The following is a 12944-nucleotide window of genomic DNA, read 5'->3' as shown; positions in this document are numbered from 1 at the left end:
GCTGGATCACATCTGGCCGTGATTGGGAGTCCCATAGGGCGGAGCACAATAGGCCCAACGTCGTCCGGGTTTGGCCGTCATTGTAAATAAGAATTTGTTCTTAACTGACTTGCCTAGTTAAATAAAAATAAAAAGCAGGCTCATGTGAGCCTGTCAAACAAGACTTCACTCTGGAGAGTCAACACTCACTCCCCAGAGTGGCCTTGCAGCAGACCTCCAGTCCCAGCCACAGTCCCAGCCAAGGCAGCATATGTCCCATTTAGGGCTTGAATAAAGCCCTGTCTTTTCTCCTCTAGGAGAGAAAGGCCCCCAAAAGTCCCTGGCTGTCGCAGGCACCTGTGGCTGGCTGACAGCTGAGCCCCTGTGTTGCCAAGGACCCTTGTTTCCAAACCCTACTATGCCACCCTTGATCTGTGAAGTGTGTTTGTGCCGCTGGGCATCTTGACAGCTTTCCTCTGAAGCATCCAGTGGCTTATCGTCTTGTTTTTGTGTTAGTGAAATGGTCTACAGTGCCTTCAGAAAGTATTCACACCCCTTGGGCTTTCCACATTTTGTTGTGTTACAGCCTCTATTTAAAACGTATTAAATAGAGATTGTGCCACTGGGCTACACACTGTAACCCATAATGTCAAAGTAGAATTATGTTTTTATATTTTTTTACAAATTAATAAATGATAGTGTCTTGAGTCAATAAGCATTCAACCCCTTTCTTATGGCAAACCTAAATATGTTCAGAAGTAAAAATGTTCTTAAGTCACATAATACGTTGCAATAATAGTGTTTAACCAATGCCTCGGTTTTCCAATACCTTGCAAAGAAGGGCCCCTATTTGGGCAACCGGCTGGCCACAGGTTGTGGGTCTAGTAATGCCTCTAGCACTGCTTTTTGACCTCTTTGCCACTCGGGAGGCCCAACTCTCATAGCTTTTGATACAAAGCCTAGAATATACTGTATGGTACATTTTCCCATGCTTTTATCAAACATACTTTTATCCATAATTTTAGCATTCCACCACTGGCTAAGTGAATCTTTTTATATGGGAAGTTATAAAACAATCTTACAATCTGGGCTGGAGGCAGAATGGTAGCAGATGAACATGCAGTCTGTCATTCATAATGGGCTTTAGGTTCAAATGTGAGACATCCTGAGAGTGACTCTTTTTACCTCACAAGAACTGCAATCTCTACCCACCAGTTTCTCAGTGGGTTTCACAACTCTTTTTTTCAGGAGTCACATTGATTAGTCTTCTCACAGTTCATGAGACTTTGTTTGTAATGTTGCATCTCTGTGTGTTCTCAGCTTTGAGAAGGGGAACCTGAAATCACAGCGATCAAGTTGTTTCTCGCTGGTGTTGTATAGAAGGAAGTTTAAAGAGCTCAGCTGCCGTCAAGTTTTTCTCTGATATAAAAACACACACAAGGAACTCAAGACCACATTAGGAATTGCCACACATTTGACACGTGTGCTGGTTGGTCAGATGACTTCAATTTTTTGCATTGCTGTCATTTTTGCTCTGAAAAAGTATTCAAATGACTTTTAAAAAAACCATGGAAAAACATTCCCTACTCAATTCCTCATGATGCTGATCGACAAGTTTGATTTACGTAGCTTATTTAGCTGAGGGCAAGTCACAAATAAGCAATTTACACCAAAGTTTTTGATATTTCGATGTCAAAAGTTTTTCTTCTGAAAAAAATAAAACATTCATTAGAATTGTCTTGCTCATTGGAGAAAGCAATCTCTCCAAAGTAGTCAACATGCTGGTTGTTGTGCACTGTTTGTCTCTATAAGGATGCTTAGACCAGAGCGAGGCATGGCTTATCCTGTAGCATGGGTTAGATTTGACTGGAGAGCCAATGAGCAGTTAGTTAGCTTCTCCGCTCTGGCGGCAGCAGAGAGCTGATGGAAACAGACATGGGGCTCTCTTCCTCTCTAAACCATAATGGAGGAAACTGGCTCGTCTAGTTTGTCCAGATGATCCTCCCTCCCTGCCTCCACCTCTTCTCTTAGTGGGCTGTGCACTGCAAAGCTATTCATCTCTTTCACCTCCCTTTCTCTCACTTCCCTTTTCTCGGCCTCCATCTTCCTTTTTGCATCTGTCTGTTCCCCTCACACCTCTCTCTCTCTTCCTCCTTTCTCTCTCTCTATCTCTTCCTCCTTTCTCTCTCTCTATCTCTTCCTCCTCTCTCTCTCTATCTCTTCCTCCTCTCTCTCTCTCTCTCTTCCTCCTCTCTCTCTCTCTCTCTCTCTCTCTCTCTCTTCCTCCTTTCTCTCTCTCCTCCTCTCTCTCTCTCTCTCTCCTTTCTCTCTCTCTCTCTTCCCCCTCTCTCTCTCTCTCTCTCCTCTCTCTCTCTCTCTCTCTCTCTCTCTCTCTCTCTCTCTCTCTCTCTCTCTCTCTCTCTCTCTCTCTCTCTCTCTCTCTCTCTCTCTCTCCTTTCTCTCTCTCTCTCTCTCTCTTCCTCTCTCTCTCTCTCTTCTCCTCTTTCTTTCTCTCTCTTCTCCCCTCTTTCTCTCTTTCTCTCTCTTCCTCCTTTCTCTCTTTCTCTCCCCTCTTTCTTTCTCCTTTCTCTCTCTCCCCCTTTCTCTTTCTCCTTTCTCTCTCTTCCTCTTCCCCCTCTTTCTCTCTCTCTCTCTTCCCCCTCTCTTCTCTTCTCTCTCTCTTCCTCCTTTCTCTCTCTCTCTCTCTCTCTCTCTCTCTCTCTCTCTCTCTCTCTCTCTCTCTCTCTCTCTCTCTCTCTCTCTCTCTCTCTCTGCTTTTATCTTAACCTTTCCCTGCTGTAACTGATATAGCGGGGATGCTGTCGTGTAGAGCAGGCAAAAAGTGATATCTCCCTGTGCCAACTGCTCTGCTCTCAAACCTCCAGGCTTTAGCACTTGTCTGTGCCTGTCAACCGGCTATGAGAGCAGCACAGCAGCATTCTTACACACACACACACCCCATTGTCACTGGCTCTAGTTCTACTCCCCATCCTCATCCTGTTAACTTTTTTTCTCACAAGACTGCTCTCTACATAATAAAAATATACCAGTATGCCATTGAGAAGAATTGCCTATCTTTCATACACTAAAGCTATTTTAGGCTACTTACTTACTAGCAGAAGCTCTAGGTGCCCATAGGTCCCTCCATGGGTTTAAAGTGTCTTAGTGTGGTAATTAGGCTTGCCATAAGCAACAGAGGCTACCAGTTTAGTGAGGGCTTTGTTCTGCCTGCTGATGAAACAAAGTGATAAACCTCCAACCAGTAACAAGCTGATAACTGGACAGCTCAGTTTACATGCTTGTATCTCAATTAGCACTGGTGAGACTGTTCTTTTTAAAATGATATATACAGTACCAGTCAAAAGTTTGGACACACCTACTCATTCAAGGGTTTTTCTTTATTTTTACTATTTTCCACATTGTAGAATAATAGTGAAGACATCAAAACTATGAAATAACCCATATGGAATAATGTAGTAACCAAAAAAGTGTTAAACAAATGAAAATATATTTAAGATTCTTCAAAATAGCCACCCTGTTGTTATGACAGCTTTGCACACTTTGCATTTTCTCAACCAGATTCATGAGGTAGTCACCTGGAATGCATTTCAATTAAAAGGTGTGTCTTGTTTAAAGTTAATCTGTGGTATTTCTTTCATTCTTAATGCGTTTGAGCCAATCAGTTGTGTTGTGACATGGTAGGGGTGGTATACAGAAGATAGCCCTATTTGGTAAAAGACGAAGTCCATATTATGGCAAGAACAGCTCAAATAAGCAAAGCGAAACGACAGTCCATTACTTTAAGACATGAAGGTCAGTCAATGTGGAAAATTTCAAGAACTTTGAAAGTTTCTTCAAGTGCAGGCGCAAAAACCATCAAGCGCTATGATGAAACTTGCTCTCATGAGGACCGCCACAGGAAAGAAAGACCCAGAGTTACCTCTGCTGCAGAGGATAAGTTCATTAGATTTACCAGCCTCAGAAATTGCAGCCAAAATAAATGCTTCACAGAGTTCAAGTAACAGACACATCTCAACATCAACTGTTCAGAGGAGACTGCATGAATCAGGCCTTCATGGTCGAATTGTTGCAAAGAAACCACTACTAAAGGACACCAATAATGAGAAGAGACGTGCTTAGGCCAAAAAACACTAGCAAAGGACATTAGACTGGTGGAAATCTGTCCAAATTTGAGATTTTTGTTTCCAACCGCTGTGTCTTTGTGAGACACAGAGTTGGTGAACGGATGATCACCCCATGTGTGGTTCCCACTGTGAAGCATGGAGGAGGCGGTGTGGGGGTGCTTTGCTGGTGATACTGTCTGAGATTTTATTTAGAATTCACGGCAATTAACCAGCATGGATACCACAGCATTCTGCAGTGATATGCCATCCCATCTGGTTTGCACTTAGTCCCACTATCATTTGTTTTTCAACAGGACAATGACCCAACTCACTTCCAGGCTGTGTAAGGACTATTTGACCAAGAAGGAGAGTGACGGAGTGCTGCATCTGATGACCTGGCTTCCACAATCACCTGACCTCAACCCCCGTTTGGGTTGCGTTGGACTGCAGAGTGAAGGAAAAGCAGTCGACAAGTGCTCAGCATATGTGGGAACTCCTTCAAGACGGTTGGAAAAGCATTCCAGGTGAAGCTGGTTGAGAGAATGCCAAGAGTGTGCAAAGTTGTCATCAAGGCAAAGGGTGGCTACTTATATTTTGATTTTGTTTAACACTTTTTTTGGTTTCTACATGATTCCATATGTTATGTCATAGTTTTGATGCCTTCACTATTATTCTACAATGTAGAAAACAGTACAAATAAAGCAAAACCCTTGAACAGGTGTGTCAACTTATGACTGATACTGTGTGTAATATATATATATTTTTTTACAGTTTGAAACAGGTAGCCATAGCACTTTTTTTTTTTTTTACACCTGCAAGTGTGTAGGCCTTATAAAGTAGATTTGAGACTTTTATTTTATTTTTATGTGCAGTGATCAGTGTCTAATCATCTGTGATCAGTGTCTAATCATCTGTATCAATCCCTTTTTGCACCACTTGTATAGTTTAGTTCAAACCAAGCTTCTGTGGTGGGTTTAATATGTAGGTTATTCTCTGCTCCAGGGTAGCATGGCCTTTCACCTGTCTGACAGCTAAGTCGTGTACGCAGCACGCACGGTGACCCTGCTGGACTTACACTGGGCCACAGTTAGTCTCCTCTGACGTGTACACAGACCAGGACGCGCATGTAGCATTTCATGTGAACAGGACTTGAGATGCTTGGGGACACAGTCCACTGGTCGTGGCTAAACAGGCATTTTGATCCGAAAATGTCTTCTCCGCCCAGCCCCATTATAACTGCCTCTCTTTCTGCCTCTTAATTAGGCCCTCTTACCAGCCACTAATCTGATAATCTCTGTTCTGTCCCTCCTTTCCTCTCTCTCTCTCGACTCCTCCTCCCTCTCGCTCATCCCTGTCCTCTCCAGTCTCTCTCATCCATCCTATCTGTCCTGTTTTAGCTAGCCATCTTCTTCCTCCCTCTTTTTCTTATCCATCCTTTGCTCTCTCTCATACACAGATTCGTACGCACGGACACACTCCTCTCGTGAGACAACTCCCCACAACACCCTGCTATAGCCACCATTTAGAATGCGTTCTCCCTCCCTTCCCCCCTCATCTTAGTTTTATCCCCCCCAAACCTCTTTCACAAAGTAGATAAGCTGTCGGTAGCTCTGCACTGTAATGCCTTGTTGTGTCCATCTATCCTTGTTTGTCTCACCTATTACCATAATAATCAACTGTCAACAGATTTTAGTGCTAGTCTGACATGTTGGAAATAAATGCCATAATGAGAATGACTGTCTCGTGTTGGGCCTCCGTTTCAACTCGCCATCCTGCAAAGGGCCACAGTTTCCTGGTTTCGCTGTCGGCAGTGTGTGTTGGTGCTCAGAGACAAGTTTATGTGATAAGAGTACACGTTGTTTGATTAATTTACAGCTCAACAAGGCAAGAAATCAGTCTACTACCTCTGAGTGTGTGACACACACAATCTGTCATTGCATGCTGCTCTGGTCTAAGATGAGAAGGCTGGTGTGTGTGTGTGTGTGTGTGTGTGCATGCGGACGACATGACTGTGTGTATTGACGGCGGTCTCTGTGCTCTCCCTGCAGTGTGAGCAGTGGGGTGCTGACACTCGAGGTGGGCAGGCAGGCAGGCCGTGGTCTCCCACCCAGGCCCTGAGCTCCGAGCCCAGACGCGTTTTTGCCCTGGTCTCTCGACGGGTAAATATAAGGCTCTCTCTTCCATCCATCCCACCACTCAATACTGTAAACTCCCCATATACTGAAGGCTGTGCTTTAAGCTTCACTCAGCATGTCTACTTTTTTTCTTTCTTTATTCGTTCGTCATCCGTATCCTTTTTCACATTTTCATATGTTCTTCCATTCTTGCGCTTTGTTTTGAGTGTTTTGACATTCATCAGTTGCTTTCTATAGACGTAGGTGGAGAACAGTACAAGTTAAAGGCATTCTAAAGACTCATTTTGCTTCATTACCCATTTTGGATGAAATGGTGTCATTGTTTTCTTCCAGTAGTTTTGGTGTGTGCGTAGAGCACACTGATACTCACTGTGGCTAGCACTCAAGTCATTGTCCAGGCTCTGCGCTATGTGCATGGCATGCTGTCATCTCTACCCTCTCTTTATCTGGCTGTGCTTTTGTTAAGAGGAGTCCTTTTCCTCAATTCTTTGTCTCACACACCCCACCTCCAACGTGTGTAGGTAAGTCACACAGATTCCACACTTTGAGTCACCGCTCTTTGCCTTGTCAGCAGTATGGTATTCCCACCTCCCTCACCCCTCTGATTGTTGGGTCGGCCCTTGGATTGATGGGAGTCAGGACTGAACCATTTGAGTATGCACTGATTTTTTAAATTTTCTACCATTCTCTCAGTTCTGTTAGGTGTCATATTTAGACCTGAATATAGGCTACTGCCATGATTTTATTTGCATATTATATGTAGCTGCAGCATTTCTAAATCATTTAATTGTAAATGTGTCCTATAAATTAATTATTGATGTCAAAATCCTGGGCTTGTCCAGCCTATCTTTACACGGATTAATTAATGGTGTTCCTATACTTATTGTACTTCTGTTTTGTACAGTCTGCCTGTCCCTAGTTAGGCTGAGAGCTTTTGTAAAGTGTGTTCTAGAGGAAGCCATGAATCCAGTAAGAACATGTTTGGGTCCCAGCATGCACACGGTCTGTCTGAAACAACTACCCCGTAACTACCAATCGCATTCATACTGAGGAGAGGAGGGGCGAAAGAGAGAAATGAACAAAGTCCTAGAAATCTACACAGTATTACAATCAAGTGTTTTTTTAAATGTATTTATAACAATTGAGAATATTAGTATAAAGTGATTGTATCAAGATGAGCACCTCATTGAACTCGGTGACTACCTCCTTGAGTAATGTGTGGGTGAAAGTATGTGTATACTGTTATTCTGTGTCTTGGTGCATGAACTATGGCTGATAAAAATAAAGTGTGTGTGTGTGTGTGTGTGTGTGTGTGTGTGTGGAGAGACAGACAGAAGGGGGAGGGAGGGGAGAAGAGGACAGGCAGACGGGTGAGAGGAGGACGGACGGGGGAGAGAGAGAGAGGACGGACGGGGGGACGGACGGGGGAGAGAGGGAGGACGGGCGGGGGAGAGAGAGAGGACGGACGGACGGGGGAGAGAGAGAGGATGGACGGACGGACGGACGGGGGGGAGAGAGAGAGGACGGACGGACGGACGGGGAGAGAGAGAGGACGGACGGACGGGGAGGGACGGGGGGAGAGAGAGAGGACGGACGGACGGGGAGAGAGGACGGACGGGGGGAGAGAGAGAGGACGGACGGACGGACGGGGGGGGAGCGAGGGACGGACGGACGGACGGACGGGGGGGAGAGAGAGGACGGACGGACGGACGGACGGGGAGAGCGAGGACGGACGGACGGACGGACGGACGGGGGGGAGAGAGGACGGACGGACGGACGGACGGACGGGGGGAGAGAGAGGACGGACGGACGGACGGGGGAGAGAGAGGACGGACGGACGGACGGACGGGGAGAGAGAGGACGGACGGACGGACGGGGGGAGAGAGGGACGGACGGACGGGGGGAGAGGGACGACGGACGGACGGACGGGGGGAGAGAGAGAGGACGGACGGACGGGGGAGAGAGAGGACGGACGGACGGACGGGGGGAGAGAGAGGACGGACGGGGGGAGAGAGAGGACGGACGGACGGGGGGGAGAGGGACGGACGGACGGACGGGGGGAGAGAGAGGACGGACGGACGGGGGGAGAGGAGGACGGACGGACGGACGGGGGGAGAGAGAGGACGGACGGACGGACGGGGGGAGAGAGAGAGACGGACGGGGGGAGAGAGAGACGGACGGACGGACGGACGGACGGGGGGGGGAGAGAGGACGGACGGACGGACGGGGGGAGAGAGGACGGACGGACGGACGGACGGGGGAGAGAGAGGACGGACGGACGGACGGACGGGGAGAGAGAGGACGGACGGACGGACGGACGGGGGGAGAGAGAGGACGGACGGACGGACGGATGGGGGGGGAGAGAGAGAGAGGACGGACGGACGGACGGGGGGGGGAGAGAGAGAGGACGGACGGACGGACGGACGGGGGGAGAGAGAGGACGGACGGACGGACGGACGGGGGGAGAGAGAGAGAGGACGGACGGACGGACGGGGGGGGAGAGAGAGAGGACGGACGGACGGACGGGGGGAGAGAGAGGACGGACGGACGGGGGGGAGGGAGAGAGAGAGAGGACGGACGGACGGGAGGGAGAGAGAGAGAGGACGGACGGACGGGAGGGAGAGAGAGAGGACGGACGGACGGGAGGGAGGGAGGGAGAGAGAGAGAGAGAGGACGGACGGACGGACGGGGGGAGAGAGAGAGAGGACGGACGGGGGGAGAGAGAGAGGACGGACGGACGGGGGGAGAGAGAGAGGACGGACGGGGGGAGAGAGAGGACGGACGGGGGGGAGAGAGAGGACGGACGGACGGGGGGAGAGAGAGGACGGACGGACGGACGGGAGGGAGAGAGAGACGGACGGACGGGAGGGAGAGAGAGGACGGACGGGAGGGAGAGGACGGACGGACGGGAGGGAGAGAGAGGACGGACGGACGGGAGGGAGAGAGAGGACGGACGGACGGGAGGGAGAGAGAGAGAGGACGGACGGACGGACGGGGAGAGAGAGAGAGGACGGACGGACGGACGGACGGACGGGAGGGAGAGAGAGGACGGACGGACGGACGGACGGGAGGGAGAGAGAGGACGGACGGACGGACGGACGGGAGGGAGAGAGACGGACGGACGGACGGGGGAGGGAGGGAGGGAGGGAGAGAGAGGGACGGACGGACGGACGGGAGGGAGGGAGGGAGAGAGAGGACGGACGGACGGACGGGAGGGAGGGAGGGAGAGAGAGGACGGACGGACGGACGGGAGGGAGGGAGGGAGAGAGAGGACGGACGGACGGACGGGAGGGAGGGAGAGAGAGGACGGACGGACGGACGGACGGGGGGAGAGAGAGACGGACGGACGGACGGGGGGAGAGAGAGGACGGACGGACGGACGGGGGGAGAGAGAGAGGACGGACGGACGGACGGGGGGAGAGAGAGAGGACGGACGGACGGGGGGAGAGAGAGACGGACGGACGGGGGAGAGAGAGGACGGACGGACGGACGGGGGGAGAGAGAGAGACGGACGGACGGACGGACGGGGGGAGAGAGAGAGGACGGACGGACGGGGGGGGAGAGAGAGAGGACGGACGGACGGACGGGGGGGAGAGAGAGGACGGACGGACGGACGGGGGGAGAGAGAGACGGACGGACGGGGGGGGGAGAGAGAGGACGGACGGACGGGGGGAGAGAGGACGGACGGACGGACGGACGGGGGGGGAGAGAGAGGACGGACGGACGGGGGGAGAGAGAGGACGGACGGACGGGGGGAGAGAGAGGACGGACGGACGGACGGGGGGGAGAGGACGGACGGACGGACGGACGGGGGAGAGAGAGAGGACGGACGGACGGACGGACGGGGGAGAGAGAGGACGGACGGACGGGGGGAGAGAGAGAGGACGGACGGACGGGGGGGAGAGAGGACGGACGGACGGACGGGGGGGAGAGAGAGAGGACGGACGGACGGACGGACGGACGGGGGAGAGAGAGAGAGACGGACGGACGGACGGACGGACGGGGGGAGAGAGAGAGAGGACGGACGGACGGACGGACGGGACGGACGGGGGGAGAGAGAGAGGACGGACGGACGGACGGGGGGAGAGAGAGAGGACGGACGGACGGGGGGAGAGAGAGAGACGGACGGACGGACGGGGGGGGGAGAGAGGAGGACGGACGGACGGGGAGGGAGAGAGAGGACGGACGGACGGGAGGGAGAGAGAGAGAGAGAGAGGACGGACGGACGGGAGGGAGAGAGAGAGGACGGACGGACGGACGGGGGGAGAGAGGAGGACGGACGGACGGGGAGAGAGAGAGGACGGACGGACGGACGGGGGGAGAGAGAGGACGGACGGACGGACGGGGGAGAGAGAGGACGGACGGGAGGGAGAGAGAGGACGGACGGACGGGAGGGAGAGAGAGGACGGACGGACGGGAGGGAGAGGACGGACGGACGGGGGGGAGAGAGAGGGACGGACGGACGGGAGGGAGGGAGAGAGAGGACGGACGGACGGGAGGGAGGGAGAGAGAGGACGGACGGACGGACGGGAGGGAGAGAGAGGACGGACGGACGGGGGGGAGAGAGAGGACGGACGGACGGACGGACGGACGGGAGAGAGAGAGGACGGACGGACGGGGGAGAGAGAGAGAGGACGGACGGACGGACGGACGGGGGGAGAGAGAGGACGGACGGACGGACGGGGGGGAGAGAGGACGGACGGACGGGGGAGAGAGAGAGAGAGGACGGACGGACGGACGGGGGGAGAGAGAGAGAGACGGACGGACGGACGGGGAGAGAGAGAGAGAGGACGGACGGGGGGAGGGAGAGAGAGGACGGACGGACGGTGGGGAGCGAGGGAGGGAGCGAGGACGGGAGGGAGAGAGAGAGAGAGAGAGAGAGAGAGAGAGAGAGAGAGAGAGAGAGAGAGAGAGAGAGAGAGAGAGAGAGAGAGAGAGAGAGAGAGAGAGAGAGAGAGAGAGAGAGAGAGAGAGAGAGAGAGAGAGAGAGAGAGAGAGAGAGAGGAGGGGACAGAGCTGGAGAGGACGGGACGGACAGACGGAGGGAGGAGGGGGTGGACGGGGGGTTGGGAGGGGAGGGAAGAGGAGATACGGACAGAGGGAGGAAGGGAGAGAGAGAAGAGGAAATAAGAGGGGAGAGGAGAGGAGATACTGAGAGGGCAGGAAAATATATATTTGGCTGGGCTGTGGGTCTCGACAGACATTTTCCGTGGCCACATTGTTCCGTGGTTGGTTGAAACACACCCCTCCCATCTCTTCCTCCCTCCCATCTCTTCCTCCCTCCCATCTCTTCCTCTCCTCCCTCCTCCCGTCTTCTTCACACCAGAGCCCAGATCTGTGAGAGGAATGCAAGCGAGTGGAGCTTCCACATTACTGATGCTATCTGCATGGCTTATCAGATCAAGTTTAAACTATTTGTGGGTATGTGCGTGACTATTGGTAGCCCTATGTAGGTGTGTGTGTGTGTACACGTCTCCTTTATTAGTCCAAGGAGAGGATTGAATCCGGTTATGTTAGCAGTTTGTTTAGGAGAGATTATCCTAACTCTCATTTGTCACCGTGGGATGTGGTAACTCACTTCTCTCTGCCTAGCAACTGACTCTGTTGTGACATGCTGCTGCTGCCGATACTGAGCCAAGAACTTTCACTTTAGCAGAGAAACAAATATCCCGTTTTATTGAATGAACTGTGTGTGTGTGTTGACCTGAACACATGGGAGATAGATACTTGCGCACTGTCAAACCATTTGGGGAAAACTACAAAAATATATTCAAATCCCTGAACACAGCCATATAGCCTAAAGCGTGTTAAGCATTTACCATAGGTATAGCCTTAGCCTATTATAAAAGGAGGAGGAAGCGACTGAAAGAGGGATGGAGAGAGACGGCGAGAGTGAGAAAGGGAGACGATGGAGGGGAAGGGGAAAAACAGGATGATTGAGAGGAAGAGGAAACAGAGAAGAGGCTCTGTCCGTTCCTGTATGCCTCCCCCTCCTTGCCTCTGTAAACATTGTACTGCACCGACACCCTGACCTTTGCTCTGTGAGAGGGGGTGGAAGAGCGACAGAGCTAGAGGCATTGTAGATGGATGTGGTTTGTGTGGTTAAAAGTGTGTGTGAATTTTCTCTACCTGTTGCATCTGTGTTGCATTTGAGTTGGCCCTACCTGTTGCATTTCAGTGTGTAGGGTGTGTGTGTGTGGGTTGTGTGTGTAGGGTGTGTGTGTGTGCGCATGCGACATGTCAGGGCAGGGTAGTCTGAGGGAGGGGAAGGAGAGGGAGGGAGGATGGGTAATTGCAGCTGAGTGTGAGCTGAAGGAGGAGAGAAACAGGGGAGGGGGAGGGGTGGTCCTCTAAAAACTCACAAGAAGCTGGCCAGTGAGAAGGGGGAGAGAGAGAATGCTCCCCATCAGTCAGACACAGCCACCACACACACGTGCAGAGAGAAAGAGGGAAGTGGAACACTGTGACTGGCGAGTCTGTGCTTCCTGTTGTGATCGAGGAGAGTGTCATGCTCTGCCACTTTGTCTAAACGCCAGTCAGTCACATCATCACAGGCAGGCCAGACAGGACCAACTGTACTTTACTGTTCTGTCACTCACAAACACACAAAACTATGCTGCTACGTATTGGCCGAAAGGCTATTCTATTCTGCATTTTCCATCAACGACCCTACATTAACTTGGATTAGGCTATTGCATTTCTTAAA

At 51.9% G+C, this 12944-nt stretch overlaps 1 protein-coding gene across 4 annotated transcripts in view; it reads left to right on the top strand.

The window, feature by feature from the left end:
- LOC112233594 (ras-responsive element-binding protein 1) overlaps positions 1-12944 on the top strand; it is a 77913-nt gene that overhangs the window by 21310 nt on the left and 43659 nt on the right. Inside the window, exons 1-2 of one of the 4 annotated variants that reach the window (XM_024401342.2) lie at positions 4566-4627; positions 6152-6262. The exons of 2 other annotated variants lie outside the window; for them this stretch is intronic. The gene's annotated coding sequence lies outside the window, so the exon portion shown is untranslated. Of the gene's footprint in view, positions 1-4565; positions 4628-6151; positions 6263-12944 lie in introns of those variants that run through there. One more of the 4 variants, XM_024401341.2, reaches the window with a different exon arrangement.

This window comes from Oncorhynchus tshawytscha, linkage group LG29 (assembly GCF_018296145.1).
Source record: "Oncorhynchus tshawytscha isolate Ot180627B linkage group LG29, Otsh_v2.0, whole genome shotgun sequence".
Taxonomy (NCBI): Eukaryota; Metazoa; Chordata; class Actinopteri; order Salmoniformes; family Salmonidae; genus Oncorhynchus; species Oncorhynchus tshawytscha.
The sequence above is the reverse complement of the archived record's forward strand: the minus strand, read 5'-3'. Positions and strand labels throughout refer to the sequence as shown.